Consider the following 25,594-nt stretch of genomic DNA (forward strand, 5'->3'; position numbering starts at 1 on the left):
TTAAAAAATTTTTTCATTGACGTGTAGTTGATCTACAATGTTACTGTCATGTGTGCAGCCATGTGATGCAGTTACACGGATATGTACATGTACTTTTTTTCTTTTCAGATTCTTTTCCACTATACGTTATTACAAGGAGTCGAATATAATTCCCTGTGCCACATAGTAGGTAAAGCATTTCTGATATAAAATCTCTTTTTCTGGTTATTTGAAATCTCCAGAAGCTACAGTATAGATCTGTCCTCACCTTCACCAAGGGGACCTGTTCCAAGGCCGACGTGACGGTCATGGCCTCTGCGCAAAAGTCAGGAGGACCCTCACCACCGTTCTGTGTGACTCTGCCTGGAGCGTTTAAATGATTCTGTAAAACAGGCCAAAGAAACACAGAAAGGACAGCTAGAAAACAGCCACAATATTATTATTCCGAGCTGAGGGAATTTTCTGCCTGGAACCTTGTCCCTCCCCACCGTCATCAAAAAGAAGAAATCAAGTCAGAACCATCAGAACTAAAGAAACCACTTCGAATGGAGGCCGATTCCTAAGCGAAGTTAAATTTTTCAAAGTTCCTCCAAGGCGCGAGCAGAAACCGCTTAGAGTGTCTAGTGGGAAGTCGGCACCTGTAACGGCGAAGCATACTCGACGCCTCGCCTGCGCGTCTAGAGGAGAGGGGAGGGCTTCCGTGCAGGGCCGTCTCTGCCGGGGCCCAGCGCCGGGCTGTCGGGGGTGGGGAGCCCCGCCCCCTGGGAGGCGGTTTGGAAGGACATGTTGCTGTGAACACGCCATTTCTTTCCTGAGTTAATTCATATGTTTCATGTCGTGTTTTTTAACACCTTTATTTTGGCCTGGTTCCTGTGCAGTAAACTACGTATATTCCAGATGCACAGTCTGGTGAACTTTGATAGATGTGTGCACCCTTGAAACCACCGCCACGGTCAAGACAGCTGCGTCCCCGTCAGCCCCCAGAGATGCACGTTTCCAGCTCCCGATGTGCCCCTCCCCCCACCCCTCCCCTTCTCCCCGGTGGCCGTAAGTTCGTTCTCTGTGTCTGTGAGTCTGTTTCTGTCGTGTAGATAAGTTCATCTGTGGCCTTTTTGTTGGATTCCACATATCAGCAGTATCACATGGTATTTTTCCTTTTTCTGGCTGACTTCACTCAGAATGACGATCTTCAGGCCCGTCCATGTTGCTGCAGATGCCTGGGGAGGGGCACCCGAGCATCGCTGGTGGAGTTTTCCAAAGCACCCCTTCCTCCCTCTGCGGCAGCCCCTCCCCCTTCCAGCGTGCCCACTGGGGAGGCACGTGCTGACATCACCCCCCATGATTCCCGTGTGCTGCTCCCACTCCCCGAAACCAGGGCCTGGGCATCTGGCCTGGGGGTTAGCGGGACCTCATCCTGAGTGGAGCTCCGGTCCCAGGGCTGCAGACACCCCAGCTGTGCTGACCCTGGCCCCTGGTCAGGCAGGCTGGACACGTGGAGGGGAGGGGGTCAGGAAGGCCTTCCCAGGGCAGCACCCCGAGGTGAGAGGCCGCCCCCCCACGAGGGAGGAGCAGCAGTCTTTCATGCGGCTCTCGCTTGGGGCTCACCTGCTCATGGCTGCGCAGGTCTCCACGCGGAGATGAAGACGGGGTGAAGGTTGATCGTGTTGGGGGTGGTGACTCAGGGCCGGAGGGAGGGAAGGCCCCAGGGAGAGTGTCTGCCTGGTGAGTAGACAAGGACCTCGGACAGAGCCCTCGGGTGGCTGACACCTTAGGGCATAGAAAGACACGGGGCGTTACTGTTACTGCTATTGTTGTTGTTGAGTGAGCAGTGGGTGCCCACCTCCCCAGCCAGCGGGCCCTGTGCCCCTATGTCCCCTAATGGGGGCTGAGGCGAGCTGCCTGTGCCCGCTGCTCGCTCCCTCACCCCCGCCCCCGCCCGCCTCCGCTGCAGGGAGGGCTCCTGGTGGCTCCTACCTGGGCTGGGCTCACCATCCTGGCCACCAGCTCTCATCCCTACCTCAGCTCTGCTCCATTCAGCAGATGCATCTTGAGTGTCCCCTGTGTCTGCAGTTCTGGGCACGTTCCAGTGGGAGCCCTGTGTCTGCAGACATTTGTGTAAGGGAGAGCTTGGTGGGGAGCCACTCAGCCTTCAGATGGGGATGCGGGTGTCGCCGGGCTGGAGGGAGGAGCCAGTGCCCACATGAGTACGCCTGGGCTCCCACCAGCCCCGCGAGTAAGGTATCCCATTCTCTGTCTCTCTTTGTCTCTCTGTCTCTCATTCACACACACACGCGCGTGCACACACACACGCTATCTTGCTTGTGAGCGCACAGAGTCAGGATTTAAGGCCAGGCCCCTCTGGCTCTGAGCCCTGCTCCTCCCCTGCCCCAGCAGCCGCCCAGGTCCCCCGAACCCAGGGGCACAGGGTAGGACACACTGGCCCGTCCAGTGTCCTCCCTGCCTCTCTGCGGCCTTCCTTCTGAACCACCAGACGTTTAACAGGACGGCAGCTGGAAAACCCATCAGCCCTTTTCCCCACTTTTGTGCTGTGGCCCAAACAGAAACACAGAAGCCACGAGCCCCTCGCCGAGCCCAGGTGCCCGGCCTCGCCAGCAGACAGCGCTGAGGAGCACGTGGGAGTTTAATTGGGGTCGACACTGCCTCGTGTTACTCTCATTCCAGAGCCTCTCTGGCCCTCTGGGGCCGCGGCCACCGCCGCTCCAGGTCCGGTTCCTCCCTGCTCTGGCCTCCCGGCCAAGGAACTAACGATCTATAAAGGCACTTAAATTCACAAGGAAGACTCCCGGGGATGAGCGAACTTGATGGGAACTCGCGGACTCGTGTTCCGAGAGAGGGGCTTGCGGGAGCAGGTCTGTGTGGAGCACTGTGAAGTGACCGCTCAGCTGTGGGAGCTCTCCGAGGGCAGAGCTGCTTCTAACAGAACAGAAGGATGCTTCTCGGGGAGCTCTTCAGAAACCCGGGCAGTGCAGGCCGCTGAGAGCCAGGGCCGGGGGGCTGGCTGTGGGGGGACAGGGGGGCTCGGTCCAGGTGTGAGCCCAGGAGAGCCAGGCTCCCAGGTGACACACGCCTGAGGGCGTCTGGGTTTGACCTCGTGGGTCATAGGCCAAGGGCATCGTCCACTGTGGCCTGAGGATCAGAACCTGAGACAGCACAAGGAGTCCGCGCGGTGGGGGAGGGCTGCCCCATTCTCAGCGCTGGAGCCCAGGGATGCTGGACACCCTCTGGGCAGCGTGGCCCCGGGGGACTCAAAGCAGGGGCAGTTTGGGGCGAGGGGACGTGGACTTTTCTGTGATGACCCTTCCTTCCAGCTCCTATTTTTCCACTAGTTCTAGAGGCCACGGCAAGCCTCCTGTGTGTCTGGCCTCCTTTTTCTGCCTGCGGTGCCTGAGGCACCTTGGAGGAGAGCGTGGGGTTTCTGAGCATCCTGCTTTATTTACTGTGAGAAGGGGCTGGGGACTGCTTCCTCGGCCCCTGAAGTCACCTCGTGACCTGTGCGTCCCCGCCCAGAAGCGCAGGACCGTGAGCACAGCGGGCGTGCAGGCCCGCGGGAGCCTAGACGGCGCGGTCACCACATCCCTCGCCTTACACTCTCTGTGGCTTAGAGCCCACTGTGCCCCTCCAGCAGCTGCTCATCTCTGAGGAGCCGGACTGGCTTTCCTGACGTGAAATAGGAGAAACACGGAGAGAAAAACCAGAAGTGAAGGGAGCAGGGGCTGGGGACACCGGGGGAGTGACGGCCAGCCCATCCTTCACCACTCACAGGCTTTTAATTCCAATGGAAAGAAAAGGGTTGGGGCTTTGAAGGCAGATCAGGGAAAACACTCAGCACTTAAGCAGAAAGGTTTTCTAGAAGCGCGGCCAGGGAGGGATTCTGACACGGAGGGAGGTGGGTAAGACGCACCCCCAATTTCGGCGTCCGGGAAGGACAGGGTGGGGGTGTTCTCCGTGCCTCATGGAGAAGGAGGCGGCTCTCAGGATGAAAAGCTGGAGGGCTGTGTGCTTTGCTGGTTTCCCAGCTGCAAGGTGTCCACAACTGGCTTTTCTCTCCTTTTGCATCTGCAAGACGTCAGGAGCTGATGGGCGGTAAGAGTCCTTCTGAAGCCTGGCGGGGGCGGAGGCGGGGGCGGCACTCGGCTTCGGGCCATCTGTACCCGCCACGTGAAGTTATCTGAGCTCCTTCTGGCCTCCTTGTTCCCTTCAGGAATCCTCTGGTTAAACCAGCCCCACCCCATGGAGGAACCGCGGGCACTCACAGCACGAGGCGTCTTCTAGGGGAAATAAAGGGTTCGCAGCTTCAACTGGGACTCGGAAACAGGGCTGTCGGAGGCCAGCTGCACCCCCGCAGGAACGGGAGTGAGCTCTCAGGTCTCCTTCGAGATTCTAAAAAATCACCAGACCCCAGGGCTGTGGAGACCTCGAGCCAGGTCCCCACTTCCACCTGGGAGAAGCAAGGTCCAGCTTGGGGACGAGAAGTGACCAGGGTCACTCAGGTAGCAGGTGGCTCAGGGCAGACGGGAGGGCCTAGCTGGGCCTGATGGAGCTTCCTTTGCGAAACAGCCTGACCTCTGAGGGCAAGTCCCAGCACTGGGGTTCTGAGCTCTCTTGGGGTAGGCTGTCCCCACTTCTTACAGATGACCTGTAAAGTAAGATGAAGGGTCCAGGGTCAGGCAGAATCAACCCCGTGCTGGCAGAGGTGGGCCTCCGCACAAGGCCAAGGGGTCCGGGCAGCTGCTGGAAGGCTGGATGGGAAAAGTCGGTCCCTGCAGCCAGCTCCTGCTCCAGAAGGAAGAGTCTAGGGCCTGTGCTGAGCCCAGTCTCCCTTCCCGAATCCAGCTCCCCAGGGGCGTGGATAAAGGGTTCCACCAACTGACCCCCTCCGTGGAAGCAGACAGCTCAGGATGCGACACACGTGAGACGCGCCCCTGAGAAGCTCTTGTGCCTCTGTGCACAGACCCCTCCCAGGCCGGGGAGGTGGTGGTGCCGCCACCACGCCACCTGCTGCTGCCTGGGCCCCAGAGCTTCCCTCTCTGATTGTCTTTGGGGCTGGAGGGCCCCCTCCTCTGGGTGTCGTCCGCTTTTCCCGACCTCCCTCTCACTGTCCACAGGGCGCCCCACCAGGGCCCTGATCCCTGCTGCCTGGTGTGGCCAGTTTCATGTAGCCCAGGCAAAGTGGTGGAAGATGAAAAGCTGGCCTCTTGTGGGTTTATTTATTGGGCACATTTGACCGAGGGAAGGATCCAGCCCAGAAATGTTATTCAGGGCTCTGCCCCCCCGGCTCTCCAGAGTTCCCAGCGTCTGCTGCGCCAGCCCGCAGCCCAGTGGAAGGCGTCGAGGTCTGGGTGCTGTCCCTTCCCCGTGGCCTGTGGGTTGGTGCCAGTCAGCAGGTGAGAGGCCCTCTGATGCTGCTGAAGGTGATGGTAAGCATCCGCCTTTGAGATCTTCAGGAATCCTGCAGACCGGCGTGTGAATGCCCCGCGTGGCCCTGGGGAGGTGGAGGGGATGCTGTTGCAACACTTTAGGGTCATTTCCTGAAGGAACCAAGATGGTTCCTTTCTGTAAAGTATGTTTGTAATCTTAACTTATAATTTTTTTAAAGTTCTGTATTTTTTGTTTGTTTTTTTTTTTTATTTTGGGAGGAGTAATTAGGTTTTTCTTTGTTTATCTTTTAGTGGAGGGACTGGGGGTTGAATCCAGGACCTCCTGCATGCTAAGCATGAGCTCTACCCTCCCGACTTAACTTACAGGCCTAACGCACAAAAGCCAACAGGTCTCCCACTAAGACGCAAAGTGTATGGTGGACGTTATCCTAAAGACCAGCAGAAGCCTGTGTTTTCCCACCTGCCTAGACCCTCTCCTGGGATCTGAGTCCCCAGCTGCTCATGAAATGACATGAACCCCTGAATCCCTGTAACTATCCAAGGTCACAGCTTTACCGAGGGTTAATTATGTTCTCCACTCAACAATTAGAATTCCCAAAACTCAGGCTAAGCTGTATTGGCGGGGGAAAGGGGCTTCTTTCCACAACCTCCTGGTTCACTGAAAAGCTTCCATTTAAGTTTTCGGGGCCCCAGTCCGAGACACGAGGGAGAATTCAGCTTCCTTCTCAGAAGATGCCATAAGGTGCTGGTGCTTTGAGGATGAACACAGTGTCCAGGGTCACGCCTCATCCAGCCCTGAGTTCACCTGGCTCGCACTTGGAGAGGGTGAACTTCCAGGCTGTCGTCTGGAGCGAGGTGGGTGTTGGGGGTGGACAGCGTCCAGGCCACCACCGTGGTCCATGGGCTTGGGTCATGCCCATGAGCCGAACAAAGCGAGCAGGCGGGGAGCGAGGCAGGGGAAGCGGAAGAGTCGTGTGCTTGGTTGGGGGGCTCTGTCTTCAGCACGGGGTCCCCGCAGCGAGAGAAGCTTCCCCATGGGGGAGGGTCCACTGCAACACCTCCTGATCGTGGTGGAAGTCAGGTGACCAAAGCAAGAGCCGGGAAAGAGAGGGAGGGGCGTTGTGTCCAGGCCCAGCCCTGAAAGGCCTTTTTATTTTTGAGATTTTATTAAATATTTTATTGGAAATGTAACCTGTCAGTTTTCAGAGCCTCGCAGCACCGTGCCTCTGCAGCCTCTCTGATTGGCTGTATCTGACTATGTTCTTTAGTGGGCAGTTGGTCTTAAGGGGTGAAATAATTGTTTGCTTTGAAGAGGCAATTTGACCAAGTTGCCAAAAGTCACCGTGTACAGGGGTGACAGAGAATTAAGGCCAGAGTTATATATTTGAAAAGGACCTGGAGCAGGGCCAGAAAGGAGGAATAAGACCCTAGGAACTCTTAACTGACTCCTTTGGAGTAAATGTGTTAGCAGCGTTCAAGGACGTGCTTGCACAGTGTACAACACCCCACGGAGAGATGCTGAGAGATGAAAAGCCAGCCCATGCGGGCACCATCGCTCAGCAAGGAGCCTTCACGAAACCTTGGACATCCAGCAAGATACTGCCACTCAGTCCATCACGACGAGGCTTCCGGAGTCACCCCTCCCAGTGGAACCTTCACAGCAAGGACACCATGCTGCCGTCCTGAGAACCAGGGGGCCCATCACTTGGGCGGGGTGGGGGGCGAGGGAAGTGGGGGTGGCACCTCGAAGCCCAGGAATAGCCCGCCCTTCCTGCCTTCCAGCCGCCACATCATCTCCATAAAGCAGGGTCAGTGGCTAAGACCCCATTGTTACAAGTCAAGGTGGATTCACGTCGTTGCGGTCATCTTGGTGTTTTGCTCTTAGGGTTGACCTGAATGAATATTTTTTAAAAGTTAAGTTTTTTCACACATTCATTCAGTATGGGGCTCTCTGCACTTCCCCCCCCAGGAGCAGCTTTAGGTGTCTGACCCTCACATTCGGGTAAGAGTAGTGTAGTTAAAGTATCAGATGTTTTCCCAAGTGACTGTCCACAAATTACTTCTTGTGTTTCTGACAAGCGTTTGTTTAAAACCCTTGCCTTGGCCCCCAAGGCAGACTCAGTGCACACCCAGACCTTGGTCCTACCCACCCCCACACCTTGGTCCTACCCACCCCCACCGCTGCCCCCGGGACCCTGTGGTTAGTCAGGGCCATGTGACCAGTTCCAGCCAATGAGGTTCGAGAGGAAGTGGCAGCAGCATCTCCAGGCGGAATTGTGCAGGAATCCATGTGGCACGGACGCTCTAGTCTCTCTTCCCAAGTGGCTGGGAGGCCGTGTGTCCCCGACATGCAGCTCCAAGACAGAGACTCTGCCGGCCCGAGTCCTGAGTGACCGTGTGGAGCTGAGCCCCAGTCAGCCTGGAGGGGCAGGATGCACAGAGCCAGGACTGTGCGTCACCCCGCGGAGGTCACCCCGCGGAGGTCCCCGTCTGTCTCTGCAGCCCCGCCGCCCTCGCCCCGACCGCAGCGGCCCTGCACGGGGGAGGGCGCCAGTCTGATCACGCGGGGCTGTCTCGCGCGTCCGGGGCCCAGATGTGTTCACTCTGCCTTGTGAAACGGCGTGCGCTCGGGAAAACGAAGTCATTTCAGATTCATGTGGGGGGAGCTCGGTTTCTAAAGGCACTTTTCACTAAAGTTTCTAACAAATCATTAAACTGTTTCAGAGTGTGACCATGGCTGCGTCGACATGCTTACGAAACGTGCACTCCGTTCCCCAGGTTCCCTTGAAGTAACTGCTGTCAGGTGTTGAAAGCGTTCTGGTGGTTCTGCGCTTTCCTTAAGCATCATTCGGACTCTCATCTTTGGTCCAAGGTGTACTAGCTCCTGTTCAGAGCCCTGCCTCCTCTCCGGGTTTTGCTGAAGCCCTTTTCTGTCTATTAACTCTCCTCGTCTGCGTCTGCTTGCAGGGCAGTGTTTTTATTGTAGGTGGATTCAACCTGAGTTCTTTAAAACTGCACAGAACATCTGCATCACGTCTATTTATTGACAAAGCTTGATTAAAGAGAGTCTGGATGGGAAGACGGATTTCTGGATCAAAGATTTAAAGGAGATGCTGAATTCCTTTATAAACACTCACATCGACACTGCTCTCCTCACTCGTGGGTCTCTCTTGGCAAACGGAATTACTATAGGATGTTAAGCTGGAGTTCAAATGGTAAAGAAAGGCATTAAAAATGGCAGATCATGGAAGGGCGGTTCCCACTTAGTGAGCGAGTGGCCTTTGATTTGGTCAGAAACGTCGTAGCAAATATCCGGACTTCAGCTACTCTGCTTTGGTCGCAACTCCAAGGTCTGTCCCCCATCGCTGGGTTTTCATTCTGCTGTCTTTCAAATAAAAGTAGTCGTTTCTGGCTTCCAAACTCAGGAACATTGTTGCAATCAGTGAAAAAATAGGAGTATTTGGGGAAATACATGGCTCTGCCCACCTCGTGTGCATCTGTGATTCCCACGAGCGACTGTCAGGCTGATTCTGCCAGGAATTTAAGAAGAGGGAGTCCTGTGCCCTCCTTGGGCAGGTCCCCCAGCCCGCTTGGCTGGTGCGGCAGGTTCCAGGGCGCCAAGGGGCCCCTTCTCCATCTGCTGTCCGGCGCTCGGCCATCCACAGAGCTCCTGGATGCAGCAGAGATGTCGTGTAGGCAAACGGGACAGACACAGCTATGAGAGCAGTAGGGTCTGATGGAGCCTGCCCTGAATTCACACCGACATCTGTGGGACGGGCCCGTGAGGAACAGTGCGAGCGTGTGGTGCCCACTCCCGAGCTGTGCAGGACCAGCTGGACCCTCCAGACGTGAAGCACAGCCTGCAGGACGGCACGGTGTCAGGCCTGGGTCACCCCCGCTGGGCAGAAGTCATCACCTCCCGTCTGAGCATCCAGGGAGCATTTCATTTGTTTTCAAATGCTTTGCTCCAGTGGCCCTCAGCTCAGGAGGAGGTTACCAAGAACCAGCGGTTTCCCGAAGCCTGTCAAAAAGACGGGCCGCATCCTGCCACCACACACGCGGTGTCCGCCCCGCTGGGGCTGGCGTTCGGAAGTGTGTGTGGGTGGCAGGCACTTCTCATTCATGCCATTTCCTGTGGAAGCACGCTGTGCGGGAAAATACAGACTAATTCAGGGCTTTCTTTTTTTCTTGTACAAAAAATTTTCTGAAAACACAGTAAACTCCATAAGATTTATTTGAGTCTGCTATAAGTTTTACATGTGGGATTTCAATCTGGAATTATCAGAGTTTTTAAAAATTGAGCAATAGTGAACATATTTCTTTATCTATTTACTTGGCCCTAAGGGCAGAGAGCCATCTGGGACGAGGGCTTGTCTCTCCAAACTCTTGGACAAAAGACAAAGCCGAGAAGACCCCAGTGGGCACCTGTCCCCCAGGGCCCGCCCCTCCCGGACGGGAGCTGCTCAGTCCACCAGCGTCAGTCGGCACCAGGCGGTTGTTAGTGGGCTGACCAGAGTCTCATGTTAAGTGAAGTAAATCAGACAGAAAGACAAATACCACATGACATCACTTATGTGTGGAATCTAAAAAAAGGGCACAAATGAACTTATTTATAAAACAGAAACAGGCTCACAGTCATAGAAAACAACCTTATGGTTACCAAAGAGGAAGGCGGGGGGTGGGGGGAGATAAATTAGGAGTTTGGGATCAGCAGACACATACTATACTGCATGTAAAACAGATAAACGGCAGCGACCTACCGTACAGCACAGGGAGCTACAGCCAAGATCTTGTAACAGCTCGTAACGGAAAAGAATCTGAAAAGGATATGTGTACATATGCATAACTGAATCGCTGCTGTGCACCTGAGACTGACACAACACTTTAAATCAGCTCCACTTCCATTAAAAAAACAGCCTGTCGCCCTCACTCACAGGCCCTTCCAGGTTCAGTGCAGACAAAGAAGCCCTTAGATTTGTGTTTCGTGAGGTTAGAAGTTTGAATTGCAAAAACGAAACGTTGGGAATTACAGCTCTTTGTTGGAAGGAGACTGACAGCCGTCTTTTTTGGGGAGAAAATAGCTGACACCTCCTGCAGGGGCGACATCACCTCCGGGTGTGTTTAAGGTCAGCGGGGTGACCTTGAGCTTCTCTGGGGGGCTGGGCCCGGTGGATGCTCCCGGCTCTCAGTCAAGGCCCCCGGGCCCAGCGCGGGGGAAGCCAGAGCCTCTAACGTGGGCTCTTCGCCGCCTGCCCTCGGAGCTTGCTGGCGCGAGCTTGCCTTCGGTTTCTGCGTCCACTGCCCCTGGGGCTTGAGGGCTCCCAGGTGTCTGAGGTCAGCTGTGGGATGACCTGGGGGTTAAGAGGGGAGTCCTTTCCCCGGCAGGTCTCCAGGGTGAGTGATCGAAGACGATGGCTTCACCTGCCAGCAGGAGACTAAGGTTGTGAGCGGGATGTGGAGGCCCGGGGACAAGACAGGCGGGAGCCACGGGCTGGGACCCCCTCCGGCTGCTGGGGGGGATGGTGTGGGGGCTGGGGGCTGGGAGCTGGTGGACGGGGCCTGTGCGTTGCCCAGGTGGGTGGCCGGTCCAGGAGCCCCAGGCTCCCAGTGCCTGGGCTGTGTCCGTGTTTGCCTTGGAGACACCTGAGCACTCGCTCTGCCGGCTCATCAGAGGACTTCCGGTTGGGGTTAGTGACCACGGGGCAGGGAACGGGCTGTGCAGGACGAGCTGTGTTGAGTGCAGGTGTGAGGGGTCAAGTTCAGCAGCAGGTTTGTCCGTAGACCAGTCCCCCATTGCTCTGCACTCATCCGCCGCGGTGACCTCCTCCCGTCCTCTTCCCATGGGCTCTCATTGCCCGTCAGGCTCACAGTTCAGTTTCATCTCACCGCTCGGTGGAACCCATCCCACAGCCACCATGCACACCTTCCCTCTGGACCCCAGGGCCTGGCTTCCTCGTGGGCAGTGGCCAGGCCACCACCAGGAGGGTCAGTCCTCTCCCACCTCCACCCCAACCACTCGCAGCCATGCGGGCCGGCCTGGCCTGGGGTCGTTACTCACTCACCCCGTCCTGCTTCTATGAGCTGATTTTACCTGAACACCTGAGTGCTGCCCACACCTGAGAGGGGACTGGGAGATGTCCAAGTAGGAGGTTTTCCCGACCAAGAGCAGTTTCATTCACGTGGTGCTTAAGTTTAAGAAGACAAAATGGGCTAAAAGAAGCTGAATCTGGAGCTGGGGAAGCAAAAGGCCTTCCAGCGGCGTGGGTTAGCCGAGCCCCCAGCTGCTCTCTGGAAAGCTGGGACATCCTCGTGCCTCGAGGTGCATCCTCCACGGCAAGGCACCCCAGGGGCTGTCGGTTTTTCCAAGTCAATCACACTGTCTGGAGTCTGCCAAAATCAGGGCTCCCAGAGACTGGCAAGGCCGGGGACGGGGTCATAGTAGGATTCCTCCTGTCGCATAGTGAGGTTTTTGCACTCTTCTGGATACGCATGCATTTATGCCTGGTATTTCAAAAGTAGCCTATTTTATCTGGGTGGTTGGAAAAGAAGAGTGCCCAATAAAATAGATTTAGGTGGAGTGGTTTCTGTAAAGCATTTCGCGTTTTTAAAATTACTTTTCGGAGATTAATTTGGGAACGAAAAGCTGGCAGTGGTTACTTAGGGACAGTTCATCGTCATAGCCGATTTGTCACTGGAAACAGTTTCATGTCCCCCATTTTTCATCGTGCGTGGGAAATGTTCTTTCACATTTTCCAGACCGTGCTCCCCCGTAAGAGACGGGGTGGCAGGCGCTTCAGACAGCCGGAGTCTGGGTTTCACTCCCTGCTCTTGGTCCTCTGACCAGAGTGGTTTACAGCCTCTGTTGAAGATGTGGAAGTGAGCGCACCTCCTTCAGCAGAGTCCCACACATAGAGCCAGTCCCCAGGGCGCTCACGTCGCTGCAAACGTGCAGGAGGCGTCTCCTAACCAGACCCGCCCGCACTCCCCTGGACCTGCCCTCCCCCTGGTCGTGGGCGACTTCGCTCCAGTGCAGGTCCTGGTCCTCCCCTGTGATGCAGGCCTCCCTCCAGCAGGGGCGCTGCTACCCAGCACCACATACCTCTTACAGACTATCCATGCTCAGTCCCCAGATGTGTGCCCCTAAATGTCTGGGTCCCCCAGTCCCATCACACACAGAGATGGAGAATGAGGCCCGGGTTTGGGATCCAGAGGCCCGGGTTCATATCCCAGCAAAGCAGGTAAACTGTGTCCTCATCCCTTCGAAGGTGGGGGGGTCTTCCCATAACCCTCTTCTGGGGTTCCGAGCGATACATCCTGCTCAGTGAACTTGCCGGCTGAAAAAACGGACAGCCTGCAAGTTGAGAGCTGTATTTTATTTGGCTTGAACCTGGGATGACGGCCTCTCCAGTCGCTCTTAAGAGACTCTTTCCGACTGTTGGGGTCGGGGGAGCCAGGATGTATAGGGGTCTTTCCAACAAAGACCAGGTAGTCAGAACATCAGAAGATGTCTGTTAATTAAAGGAAACCAGGCATCTCGTCAGGGAACTGAGCGCTTCCCTGCGTCTGGGAAGGTGCAAAGGTCTGGGCTCACTGAAGTCATTCCTTTGATGTGCACCTTGGCTCTGCAGGGCCAGTGTCCTGTCCTCCACACCCCGAGTCCCCTCAGGGGGCTCCACCAGGGGTGGCAGCTGAGGCCGGGCCGCCCGCCTGTCTGCATCCGACTTCCCTCGGCTCACTGTCTGGTCGGGGGATGGGGAGGGTGTTGGCGGCAGCGGCTGCTGACTGGAGGGCCGCAGCATCCTTTGTTTACTGATATGGGTGGCAATATTTTTCATTTACAAACTCAACCTTCAGGGTGCCCTGAAAGCTCCAATAAGGCGACCCGACTGGCACTAGTCTTGTTATTTCCCCACAAGAGCGCCCCCTGGAGGACCTCTGTTTAGCGCCTGGGGTTACGGCCTCTCCTTTAGCCGCAGCTGGACCCCGCAGTCACCACTCACCCCTGCTGAATCTCCAGCACTGCTGCGTCTCCTTTTGGTCCTCGGCCTCTTCGTGCTGGACCGCAGCGGGGGCCCTGCCCGAGTCTCTCCCCTCCTGGCCATCCTTGGGACCACCCCACCCTTGTCTCTGAAAGGCACATCTCAGTGGGCCGGTGCACCCTTCAGCCCTTGCACTGCCTCCGCATTGCCCTGTGCGGCCCTGCACATCTCTGGCCCCTCCCCAGAGCTGCCTTCAGCATTACTTCCACATCCCCACCTGCCTCCAGCCCCCCTCACGTGTGCCCGTGAGGCCCCCTCACCCTCCCCACCCAGGACCAGGCCCCTTGAAGACCCAGGGCCACCCCTTGGCTCGGTGGCGAGCTCCTCACACCCCTGGAAACGTGGCCTTGCCTTCTCGGTACTTTTATTATGCCCCTTTAACGCTTCCGTTATAACATTTCTACTCTTTTACCGGCATCACATGCTTGTATTTTAAAGTGAAATAATTGTAGACCTGTGTGTGCCTATATGATAGCTTCCTTAGAACACACTACATTTTTGTTCCAATAATTTACTTTGTTGTCTGTCCCAAGTGAACTTGAACTGGCCAAGGACAGGGGCCAAGTCATTCCCAGCCAACGTCCAGCAGAACACCTGGCGTCGGGAAACCTTCGATTAATCTCCTCTCGAGCTGGGTCTGCCCTGACTGGGACCCTTGTGTCTTCAGATACTCGTCTGTCAAACGTGTAAGGACACTTGCTAAGTCAGTGCCCCGGGCCTGGACCTGTGTGACGGGAGTGGCGGGAACGAGGCTGGTCGCAGGACAGGAGGGATTTCTAGCCCAGGGCTTGGCTGACCTGAGTTCTGGTGGTGGTTCTGCACCTGTCTGGGGCCTTGAGATAATTCACCCCCAGCTCCAGGTCCCTGTCTCCCCATCTCTGAAATGACATCATTGGATGGACCATTTCTGAAGGCACTTCCTGTCCCCACAGCCTGAAATAGGGCCCTGCAGGGTGAGTGTCTGTTCCTCCCTCGTCCAGCTGGGAGCTCTGCTTGGAAGCTGAAGCAGTGACGTCTGGAGAGAGCATAACTCACCAGCTAAAGCAGTTCTTGGACCTGGAGGCCGGGTACCAGGAAGAGGCCGCATCCTCCTCTGGCCGCTCAGAACTGCTCCACCTCTCTGCAACTTGGGAGTGTCCTCTGCGGCGCCCGTGACTCATGGAGAAGAAACGGGACAACCTCCCTCGGAGGCCGAAACACTGCGGACAGGCCGGCGGGAGCACGGGCCTTCCTGGGAATGGAGCAGAGCTGGCCCCGGAGGGCCTCGGGGCTGCCGGGCATGGCTCTGCCCGCCAGGTCTCTCCAGGCAGCGACCCTGGGAGGCACCGGCCAGGAGGGACCCGCCCCGCCTCCCGGAGGCAAGCGTGCTCCCTCTGCAGGCGGTTCTCAGGGCGACTTCTTCTTGACAGACAGGTCACTCCACAGTCAGCCTGAATCACCGAAGCCAAACCAAGGAGAGCGAGCGAGCAGGCCAGCCCCACTGCCAAGTGGACGTGAAGTTCTCCATCCCCGGGAGGAGCAAGGCCAGCAGCCCCCTGCAGGTCACCAGGAAGCCACCGGAAACGAGCCCTGGCATCGTGAGCACCGTCTTTCCAAAGGGGGTGCCCCTTTCTCACGCCCGGTGGGTGAGCCGGGGTCCGACCCCCGCGTCCTGGAGCTCAGAGGGGGCTGCCTGTACTCGCCCACCTGCACCCTCTCTCCGACCCCAGACCTGAGCTGTGCAGGGGCCCCCGGCCAGTGGCGTCTGCAAGCCCGGGCTTGTCGGGAACGCAGGAGCCCACAGGAGGCGTCGGCAACACCAGCACCGACGGGCACGGCCCCTCGGGAACACAGGGCGGCTGTCCTGAGCCTCACGGGGCTGAACGCACAGGTCCCGGAATCTCCGAGGTCCTCGCGGAGCCCAGCAGAGCAGACAGCGCCTCGGGCACTTCTCAGCGGGGCCAGCAGAAGCCCTCCATCTGCTGGGGGTCCTAGGAGCTCTGTGGGGTGGTGGGGGGATCCCGCCCACCCAGCCATTCCTGGGAAAGCAAGACTGTCCAGAGGGGATGGACCAGGCCCCACAGCACAGAAGCTCTACATCTTAACTCTGCTCCCTGGGCAGCGCAGGGCGGCCTCCTAGCCACTCACCAGCCTGATGAGGCTCACACGGCCATGGCTTCTGTCCCGCTGTCTGACAAAGGGCCCGGGGGCTGCAGAGAGAGGCTTGTAACAGCTGCTTCTGGGTTCAGGGACCACTCCCAGGCCCCTGAGGAACAGGGACCCCCCCGAGGGGGGGTCCCGGGGGGAATGAGTTCGCACAGCTGCCCAGAGGACCTTGTCTCCTGATGTCAGCACTTCTTGGTTTACATTTGCCTGGAGGAGGGCAGAGTTTGCCTTTTGTCCATCCCGCCTCAGCCGCCGTCATCCCACAGGAATGTGTCCGCAAACTTCTCCTTTGAAAGTCAGGTTGTAGTCAGTGGAGCCCGACCTACAGGAGGATGGCTCCAAGCTCCCTGCAGCCATTCTAGGTTTTAAAAATGGATTCCCAAATAGTTGTGTGTGTGTGGGGGTCTGTCTTGCCATTTGGCGCCACCATTTCTCTGCCTTTCTGCCTTTCCAGGCTTCCAGGCTTGGCTCACAGCCAGGAGAGGTGCCTGGAGGTCGGCAGGGAGGGAGGGGCCCCGAACTGGGAAGATGCCCCGTCTCTGACCCATGGAGGGCCCCCACCTGGCACCCTTGCCCCACCCAGCACCCAGCAAGTGTGGCTAGACCCCTGCCTCTCTGATGGGCCAGGTGAGCCTGGCACCTGTCCACTCAGGGGCGGTCCTGTCTACGCTGCCGGCTGTCTGGTCATTCAGGCCTGATTGGAGCTCACTGCCGGAAGGTCAGGCTGCCCATTCTCTCCAATGAAAGCAAAACCCCTATTTCCTCCTGTCTCTGGACAGGCATTTGTCACAGAGACAGCGTTGGGGCAAGTGGCGCTGGGGCAGTGAGCTCCGTGCCAGCCGCCCGCTGGCACTGTCCATCCTGGCCGGGTCAGCAGCGGGCAGGGAGGCGGGCCAGAGCAAGCCTGCCCTCAGTGCCCCGCGGTCTCTTCCAAGCCCTTACCCAGAGCGAAGAAAGAAAACCCGTCCAGCTGAGCGGCTGACCCGTCTCAGACTCCCCGGGAGCTGTCACCAGCACCCCTGCTGCTGCCCATTCAGGTGGGTGATTGTCAAGGGGCCGCCGACCAGCTGGACCCAGGTGGGCTGCACAGCGGTGTCCATGGTGTGCCCCGGGCAGGACCCGGGGGTCTCTGTGTCTAGGGATCTCGGGCAGAATCGTAGCCGATGGGCACAGCTTCAGGGCTTGGCTGCCAGCTGTGGGCCCAGCCCCCAACACGCAGCATCAGATGCCCAAATTCTTGTCTCCAAGCAGCCGTGTGCCTCTGGGAAGTCCCAGCACGTCTCCGCTGCAGTTTACCTCTCGGAACAGGGGTGCGGGCGATACAGGCTTTCTGCTCAGGATGCATCTCAGAAGAGCCGGGGATTTTGTCAGAGTGGGCGGTGATTCCTGGCCTCCGGGCTGGGCCTGCGTTTCTCACGAGCCCCTGTGTGACGCTGACGCTGCCGGTCAGGGAGCAGCCAACTCGGAAGGAGCAGAAGCTTAGGAGCATGTGAGCCTGAGTGCATCGCAGAGGGCAGGTTCTGGAGGGAGCCCGGCGCTTCACGCTGGGCCCCCTCGCCTCTGCTGTCTGACCTCTCAGTGTCCCTCTTTCAGCGGGGCTTATTGGCCACCTCCTGGTTGCCAGGTGCTGCTTCGGACCCCGGGGGCCCAGCTGGGGAAGAAGCAGCACCTGCCTGCTCGGGGCGACCGGCACATTGACCACGAGCCTCTTGTCTGTTTGCCGTTTTGCAGAGGGCAGGGGATTGTGACATCCTTGGTGCCAGGCCTGCGAAGACAGAGTCCAAACTGTTACTCATCTGGATGGAAGACTTTCTCAAGTAGTGTTTCCCAGAAGCGGCCCCTGAGAGGTGCATTTCCTGAGGCCTCCAATGCCTGATGTTTCTTCCCCTCTCCTGGGTCTGGGGGTCCTCGGGGTGCAGAGCTCAAGGGATGCTGTTCTCCACAGAAACTCTGGGCGCCCTGGGGTTGCCAGTGGGCAGGTGGTCTGAGCACACGCGAAGCCACCCCACCTGGTCCTCTTTTGTTTCTTTTTAAGTCTGGAAGCCTGGAGGAGGCTTTCTCTCCTCTTAGAATCCAGAATGTTCTTTGTGATGTGCCTCAGTTGCCTGTCGTGTTGTTTGTCCTTCCCAGAACGTGGCATTCCCTTTCGTCCGACACTGTCATCTTCCTTGGGCTGGGGCCGCCACCCTCCCGGATCTTGCCGGGACCGCATCTGCCCCACCCACCCCGTCCTTTGTCCTTCTGCACAGACGCGGGAGAGCTCCGGGAGTCGGTCTCTGATTCAGTCACAGCTTCTCATCGCTGTCTGTTTTGCTCTTTTGCTTCCATTACTTAAGCAATTTCGACTTCTTTTCGTGATGTCCAAGAGCCCTCTTCCTGTTCCCGGCTGCTCCTTCTTTTTCAGAGCTGACTGCTCTTACTTTGTCCGCACACGTTGACCAGGTGACAGGTCCCGCTGTCCGGGAAGTCTGACCCGCCGTCGCTGCGCCGGGTGTGGTGCTCGGCTCTGCTGCCTCCGCTCCGGGGTCCTCAGCTGTCTGACCTGAACCGCCTTTTGTTCTCTGCTCCTATTTGTGTATCAGCGACGTTCTGCTGAGGTTAGGATGTTGGCACTACCCCTCCAACCTACTCTTGGGAGTTGTATCCAGATGGTCAGGAGGCTGTGTCCAGGCTTGGCGAGGGGCCTGAGGGCCCAGCTGAAGGACAGCGCTGGACAAATGCCCAAGAGGGAGGGGGCCAACCCAGGCAGAATGAGGAAGATCCAGCAGGGCGGCGGCCCCCACCAGCTTCTCCACCACTGGTCCATGGCTGCCCGCCTCTCCCTGGTGCATTTCCCCCATCCCAGCATACTTGGGAGCCCAGGAGTTGAGGGTCTCTGTTTTAAGCCTAGTGGGGGGGGGTGGGTGGCGGTAGCTCAGAGAAGCAATGTGGCAGCAAGAGCAGATCGGTAGGTGGTAGTCCCTTCAAGTGAGCTGGGCAGTGCCTGGGTCCCATGGAGGCAAAGATGCCTCCACTTTTCATGCTGAAGGGGCAGTGAGAGCTGTGGTGATGCCCTGGACGTGTGCTCTGTGCTGTGCATGGTGGCCACGCCCTGGGCTTCTGTGGGCAGTGCATGTGTGTTCACATGCACTGTGTCCCACCAGAAAGATTTCACATCTGTGCTCATCTCCCTCCACCCTTATTCTTCACCCTGCTTTTTTTTTTTTTTTTTTTTTTTTTGCAGTCCAACCAAGTCCACAGTACTTTGTCTTTGCCCTTCTGGTTGCAGAGCCTTAGCTGCACTTCCTCTAAAAAAGTTGCCACTATCTACCCTGGATTCTAGTTGTTTACAAAACATGGTTCTTCTCCCTTGCTAGATTTCTTTGATTCATCTCTGGGCTTTTTAAACAACTGGCAGCACTCCTGGCACTCAAAAGATGCTCAATACATGTTGAAGAGACAGATAGATAAATGATAGGTGATGGAGGGATGATGGATGGATAGATGGATGGATGTTGGATGGATGATGGCTGGCTGGCTGGCTGGGCTGGATGATGAATGGATGGATGGATGATGGATGGATGATGAATGGATGGATGATGGATGGATGGATGATGAATGGTTGGATGATGGATGATAGATGATGAATGGATGGATGGATGGATGGATGATGAATGGATGGATGGACGATGGATGATAGATGATGAATGGATGGATGGTAGATGGATGGATGATGAATGATGGATGGATGATGGATGGATGGATAATAGATGAATGGATGGACGATGGATGGATGGAAGGGAGGAAGGGGGACAGATGGAATGAAGGATGGGTAGATGGATGGTGGGTAGAAGGAAGGGAGGGAGGGAGGGAAGGTAGAATAAAGGGTGGCTGGAAGAATAGATGGAAGGAAAGGTGGATGGATGGAAGGGTGGGTGGGTGAATCGGTGAATGGATGGAAAGCCTTATAATGAACCCTCCCCTTTAAGCCCACCCGTGCCTCTTTCTGGGGAGCTTTGTTGCTGTTTCACTCTGTGTTAGGTCCAAGGGGTGCAGAGTTGAATACCAGCCTTCTCTGCTTGTCGGTGCCCGATGGTCTGGCGGGGAGAGCGAGGAGGACAGCCGCCCTCTCAGCCCAGCGCCCCCACCCCCGCGGCCCTGCCCGCCGCCGCGTCGCAGCCGGGCAGACAGATGTTGGGGGTGAGCTCTGCGCAGGGTACGTGCACAGGGTTTCAGGCGGCTCTTATACGCAGGGGGCCGTCCAGGGCCCCAGATGTTTTACGTTTGTGGCTGAGAACTCAGCCCATGTCAGCAGACACGGCTGGGGTCAGGGTGACATCTGGGGGGCGGGGGCCCGGAGACTCTCGGTCAAGAAGACTGACGAACCCGCCGCTTGCTGCTGCCCGGCCCCCGCGCGCCTGTGAAGCAGACCCCGGAGCCCCCGCTGCTGGGGGCGGGCCTGCCATTTCGGCTTTCCGCGGATGGCACCGCATTTCCCCTTGGAGGGCTGGTTCAGCTCATGGATCAAAACCTCCTGTAATTATTTCCTCCCACTGAGGAAGGCTTCCATTAGCTTTCTCTAGCGCCCCCCCCCCATTAATTATCTAATTACAACCACATTCTCCGAGAGAGAGCAGCCTTTGACTTTCTGCCCAGGACCACTTAAAAAGGCTTACATATTTGGAGCGCTCTGAACTTCAGAAAAAAAGAAGCAACAGCGTGTGTGTGTTTCCACACACAGGAGTTTCAGGGAAAATGTGTCTTAGCCTTCTTCAGAGCTTTGTCTCCACTCAGCAGAGGTTTCTGGTGTCCCCTGAGCAACTTGGCTTGTGTGTGGAGCTCCGGGTTCCACAGGGAGGAGCAGGGGCGTGGGAGGACGAGGCAGAGTGCCGTCAGGTCCCCCTGACACGTATGTGCTCACACACATGCACACACACGCACACACGTGCACGCGCACACACATGCACACGCGTGCACACGCACACACATGCACACACACGCACACGCGTGCACACACACACACATGCGCACTGTGGGGACATCACCCGTCACCTTATCAGAGACCCTTGCACACTTCTGTGCCTTTACACATCCTGGTCCTAGGACCTAGCTGCCTTTTCCCAGCCGCCTCTTCCAGTAGGAAGTTCCCGGTGGGGACCCATCTCGCAGCCTTCTCCTTGGTGAAGCCATTTCTGCCCCACCCTGCCCTCCCCAAGCCCTACCCCCCAGTCCCTGTTGCAGACCCCATTTGTCCGCCGTCTCAGCACTTAGGTCCAAGGCCAGCAGAGCCTTTCTGGTGGCCGCCTCCCCCACCCAGGGCGGTGCATCCAGAGGGTGGGAGCCTTGTCTTCACCCCATCAGGTCCCCACTGAGGCCAGCATGGCCCCCTGCACAGAGAGGGCTCTCAAGGGCTTCTCAACAAGCGGACTGGCCTCCCGTGCGATCTGGAGGCTACCAGGTTATTCATGTTAGTTCACCAGATGTGGATGGGAGTGCTGTGTGCGCCAGACCTGGGGACAGGCACTTAAAACCCCGAGGGAAAGGGGACCCAAGGTGCTCACAGGCCAGGCTTGAGAAGTCCCGAACGAAGTTCAGGGTCTCCTGGGGAGGATGACGCTGTAAACTTGGGATTGGATACAGGCTGTAGGACTGGATCCTAAGGAACTGGGCGGCCAGTAGCCAGTGGTCCCAAGACAGGAGGTGACAGGCCAGACGCTGCCCCAGCCATCAGCTGCCACTTTGGAGCAAGGTGTGGGGCCCACTGTCCTCACCCCCCACTACCTTCAGCATGTATGTGTGGGTCCTTTCCAGCATGTGCTGAGGTCCTTGGCCAAATGCTCACGCCCGGAATTACTTTCCCGCCCCACTGCACGCCCCCATTGTCCCCACTGCCGTGACTTACGTGCGACCTTGGTTTACAGCAGCCGAGTCACTCACCCCGTAGTCTGGTGACCAGACACCCTGGCCCCGACACGTCTCTCCCTTGCAAACCTGTGGGCATGGACAGCACCAGGGGAGATCCGGGGACCCGCCTGCTGGATCACACGGGCAGGTGCCCCTCTCCCTGTCCCATCATGCTCTGATTTGCCGTCTGCTGTCCAAAAACCCTCCCTTTCGGCAACAGATGTCTCTCACTGACCAAACCTTCATGGTGGGAAGGCAGGAGTGTTTCTGGCAGAGCGTGGCTTTTGTCGGTGGAATCGGCTCCTGGTGCCTCACGGGCTGGTCTTGAGGGAGGTGGCGGAGGCCTTCTCTCACCGAGACCCAGGGCGACGGCGGGCTGGGAGCCGCAGGCGGCCCGGGCCCCTCGGCCACGCGCTGCCCGGCCCACGCGCGCTGTGCGGCCCCGCTGCAGGCGCTCCAGGGCTTCGTGGCAGCGGCAGCGCAACAGTCGTGAGTCCTGGCACGACGGGGGGCCGGAACCCGCGTGTGACGCCGGTGCCGGGGGCCGCGGAGCGCACGCCCGAGGGAGGCGAGACCGGGCCGAGCTCCGCTGTCCGCCGTGGCGCTGCGCCAGCCTTGCGCGGGACGGCACCGGGGGGAGCGACCGGACGGACGTGGACCCCCGTACGTTTTCATTTTGCAGCTTTCTGTGACTCTGTAATGATTTCAAAAGCACAGGTTTAGAAAACAACCCTTCCCTTGACGGCTCCGCCCGCTTCTCCGCGCTCCCCCCCCCCCCCCGCCCCGCAGTCTGCATCACCCTCCCCTCCAGCCCACAGTCGGCGGCGCCGTCATTGCTTCCCCGAAGCCCCAGCAGCCGCCTCAGCCCGACACCCCTTCCCCTGCCGGGGTCCGGCCCCCAGGTCACCCACAGGGTCAGCTCCGTCAGCCAGCGGGCGCAGGAGGCAGGAGACCTAGCCCTCGGGGGCTGGGGCAGCAGGGGAGGGTGGAGGCAGGAGGGGTGGGAGCTGCTCGCCTGGGGACAGCGGCCTGCAGGTGCCCGGCGGCCCCGACTGGTCGCCTGCCCAGCTTCTGCCCGGGCGGGCAGCGAGGGGGCAGGTGTCAGAGCAGTGCCTGCGGTCTGCTGACCCCGGCCCGTCCAGCCTGGGGACCCCTCGATGAGCGAGGCCGCCTGCCCCCAGGACACCGAGGGAGCTGCGGCGTCTCACGTCTCTGCCTTGTCTTCCAGACCGTCCGCAGGGCTGAGGAGCAAGTGGAAAGGGGGTGCGTCCAAGTCCGTAACTTCTGGAACCTCCGCAGCCTCCCGGACACCCTGCCAGCTCCCCAGCCGAGCGCTCAGACAAGGGGATGGCGGCAGACCCGGCACCACACAGCCTCCCCCCCCAGCGACGGTCCCCGCAGAGGCGGTGGCACTCATGGTCCCTCTCGCTGGTGACGTGTTCGTTGGCATCCTCGCCACTTTTTGAGAGTGGTAACAGACCCAGGCCTGGGTTTTATTTTTATATTTTTTTGAAGGGGAGGGGATTTATTCTTTCAGAAAAATCGCTGAATTCATGAGCACATTTACAAGGATGTGGATTTGGGGTTTGTATCTCCCTCTAAGTGCCTTTTTAAATGTACGTATTTTTTTAAATAAAACAGAAATGCATTCCTGTACAATTCTGTTTAAACTGGACCAAGGCTCTCAGAAAAAGAACCTCGCCCTGCCTGCCCGCCCCCAGCCTCTGCATGGCTGTTCCCAGTAAGCCTGGAAGCCTTCCCACACCTCTCCTCTCTTTCTTTCTCGTAGTTTGCTTAGCTAACTGTTTTTAAAAAATATTTTCTGTTTCAGTGTATATGTTGCTTATTTGTTTTATTTATTGAGATGTTTTTTAACAAGCTCAGTGACTGCAGTGTGGCTGTGTACACCGCTCCCCTCCAGGAACAATAAAGTCGTCCCCGCAGCCCTGGCCTCCATCTCTTCTTTCCTCTCCTTGGCAGCATGAGGAGCAGCCTGAGAGCTGTAACGGACTGCAGGAGTAACTGTCCGTTCGCTTGAAAGGGGACAAGAAAGGGTGGGAGACGTCTCATGCCGCACACGGTTGTAGAACTTTCTAGAAACTACCAGCCCGCATGTGGTTGAGAGAGTTAGCAGACGCAGGCCTGGGAGAGCAGGCGAGGTTGGCCCCAGGCCCTGTGTGTGCCTGTGTCTGTAGGTCCTGCCCCCCAAGGGTAGAGGTAGCGAGAGATGGCTCTCCAGGCCGCCTCCTCTCCTCTAGGTCAGGCCTCCCCTGTCCCGTGGCCATGCCTGCTGTCCAGGCTCAGTACTACTCACCGCCAGCTCTGCAGAGCCTTCCCAGGTGGAATTCCTCCCTCTCCCCAGACATGACGTCCATGCCGTCCTTCATACTTCCCTGAGTGGGTTACTGTCCCCCAGTAACGTGAATTCCACATGCAGCTGTCCAGCTCATAGCCGGGTGCACGCAGCTGGACGAGGTGAAGGACGCAGCACCTGTGCGTGCAGGCGAGGATGGAGCGCAAATCCCAGAAGGGCCACGGTCTGCAGCCCAGAAGGAAAATCTGGCTGGGGTCTGGTCCGGGAAGGCAGAGAGACGGCACAGACACAGCTGAGGAGCGACAGGAAGCCCCACGCCCACCTGCTGGCCTCGGGACCATGTCTGTGGGCATCAGTGAGGGTTTGGGGTGGCTACCAGGTTTAGGACTTCCAGCCTGGGAGCTGCAAGTCACAGGTCACCACTCTGAGCCACCAGAAACATGTCTCCTGGGGGACAACTGATACCAGGGTCTGCCCGATGCAGCTGCCCTTGATGACAGCCACACAGACCCCGCCCAGCTCCCAAACCAGGCCCTGCAGAGTGCTGGTCTCTGGCAGGGCTGTGGTGGCCTGTGACCTCTCTGTTCCCACGCCCACTCCTGCTCCCAGGCCCAGCGGAAGGGCAGGGGCTGCAGAAGCGCCAGCTGCCCAGCCCCCGGCTGGGCCACCTGGAGGGGTCCTGTGCATCTGTTTGGGGCCCTGCTCCCTGAGCACAAGCCCCGGCACCCACTGCACACAACACACACACACACCCTGGACTCCTGGCTGAGACCGTGGGGAGACAGAGCTGGGCAGCTACGGCTCCGGCAGTGGGGGCAGGCCCTGCCTGCGCTGGCCTGCAGGGTCCTGTAGAGAAGAGGCCATGAGGACTGCAGAGGTCACGGTCCCTCTCTATGGAGTGACTGACAAAAACACCACATCGTATCACATAAAACTGACAAGTGGGGTGGCCATAAGGAGCTTCCTTTCTGATTGCTGAATTGCCGAATCGTACTCCCCCAGCAGAGCCGGAGCCAATGGCACATCTGTCTGCAGAGTGACCCGTCCCTGGGTCTCCACTGTGGGGGCCAGGCCCTGGGAGCCGCCCACACCGCAGCCCAAGGCAGGGGGCTTCACTGCAGTGGGAGCAAGGGACCAGGGGTACCTCTCTCCCCTGGGAGGGTCGGGGTGGAGTTCAGTGTGGCTTCAGGCAAGGCACCCCCAGGCCAAAGTCCAAGGAGAGAGCTGGAGTACCCGGGGTACCCTACCCTTCGCCCCCGTACCCCCGTCCCTGCCCAGACACGAGCACACTCGGAGGCAGCCCCACTCCCCCCAGGGCCCAGGCCTTGGAATGGGAACAGCCCCCCAGCCCCGCCGCTGTGGCCGCCGGCCTGCTCGCTATTTGTCTTTGGGGGCTCACCCACGTACGTCCCTCTCCCTCTGCCGAGTCGGATGTTTCCTTAATAGACATTAAAATTGTTGTCCAAAAAGTTACATGGAAACAGGACAGAGGTAGTGACACAGAAGTCATTGGAAGCGTTTTCCGAAGGGCAGGAGTCGCGTCCGCCTGAGGGGCTGGGGCTAGTGAAGCCCAGACGACCGTTCCGGGGGTGACCTGAGCACGCACCCCAGAAAAGGCACCGAAGAAAACATTTATGTGTCTGGGTTTCACTTAAAAACCACCACGGTGAAAACAGCAGTTAACACAATATTGTAAACCGACAGTACTTAAACTGAAAAAAAAGTTTGCCAACTCCTACTTAAAAAAATTTACTTTAACAAAAGCAACGGGATGAGGGCATCGAGACAGCTCACTGTCACACAGCTGCTACAGGTCCTGTGTAGGGACGAGGTCC

The 25,594-nt window shown here is 58.0% G+C and overlaps 1 protein-coding gene across 1 annotated transcript in view; it reads left to right on the top strand.

Annotated features, from left to right (window-relative positions):
* LOC123614872 (twist-related protein 2) overlaps positions 1–23,388 on the top strand; it is a 48,587-nt gene extending 25,199 nt beyond the window's left edge. Inside the window, exon 2 of the mRNA XM_074364628.1 lies at positions 22,674–23,388. The gene's annotated coding sequence lies outside the window, so the exon portion shown is untranslated. The remainder of the gene's footprint in view (positions 1–22,673) is intronic.
* The last annotated feature ends 2,206 nt before the right edge of the window (positions 23,389–25,594 follow it).

The sequence above is a fragment of the Camelus bactrianus genome, chromosome 5 (genome assembly GCF_048773025.1).
Source record: "Camelus bactrianus isolate YW-2024 breed Bactrian camel chromosome 5, ASM4877302v1, whole genome shotgun sequence".
Classification (NCBI taxonomy): Eukaryota; Metazoa; Chordata; class Mammalia; order Artiodactyla; family Camelidae; genus Camelus; species Camelus bactrianus.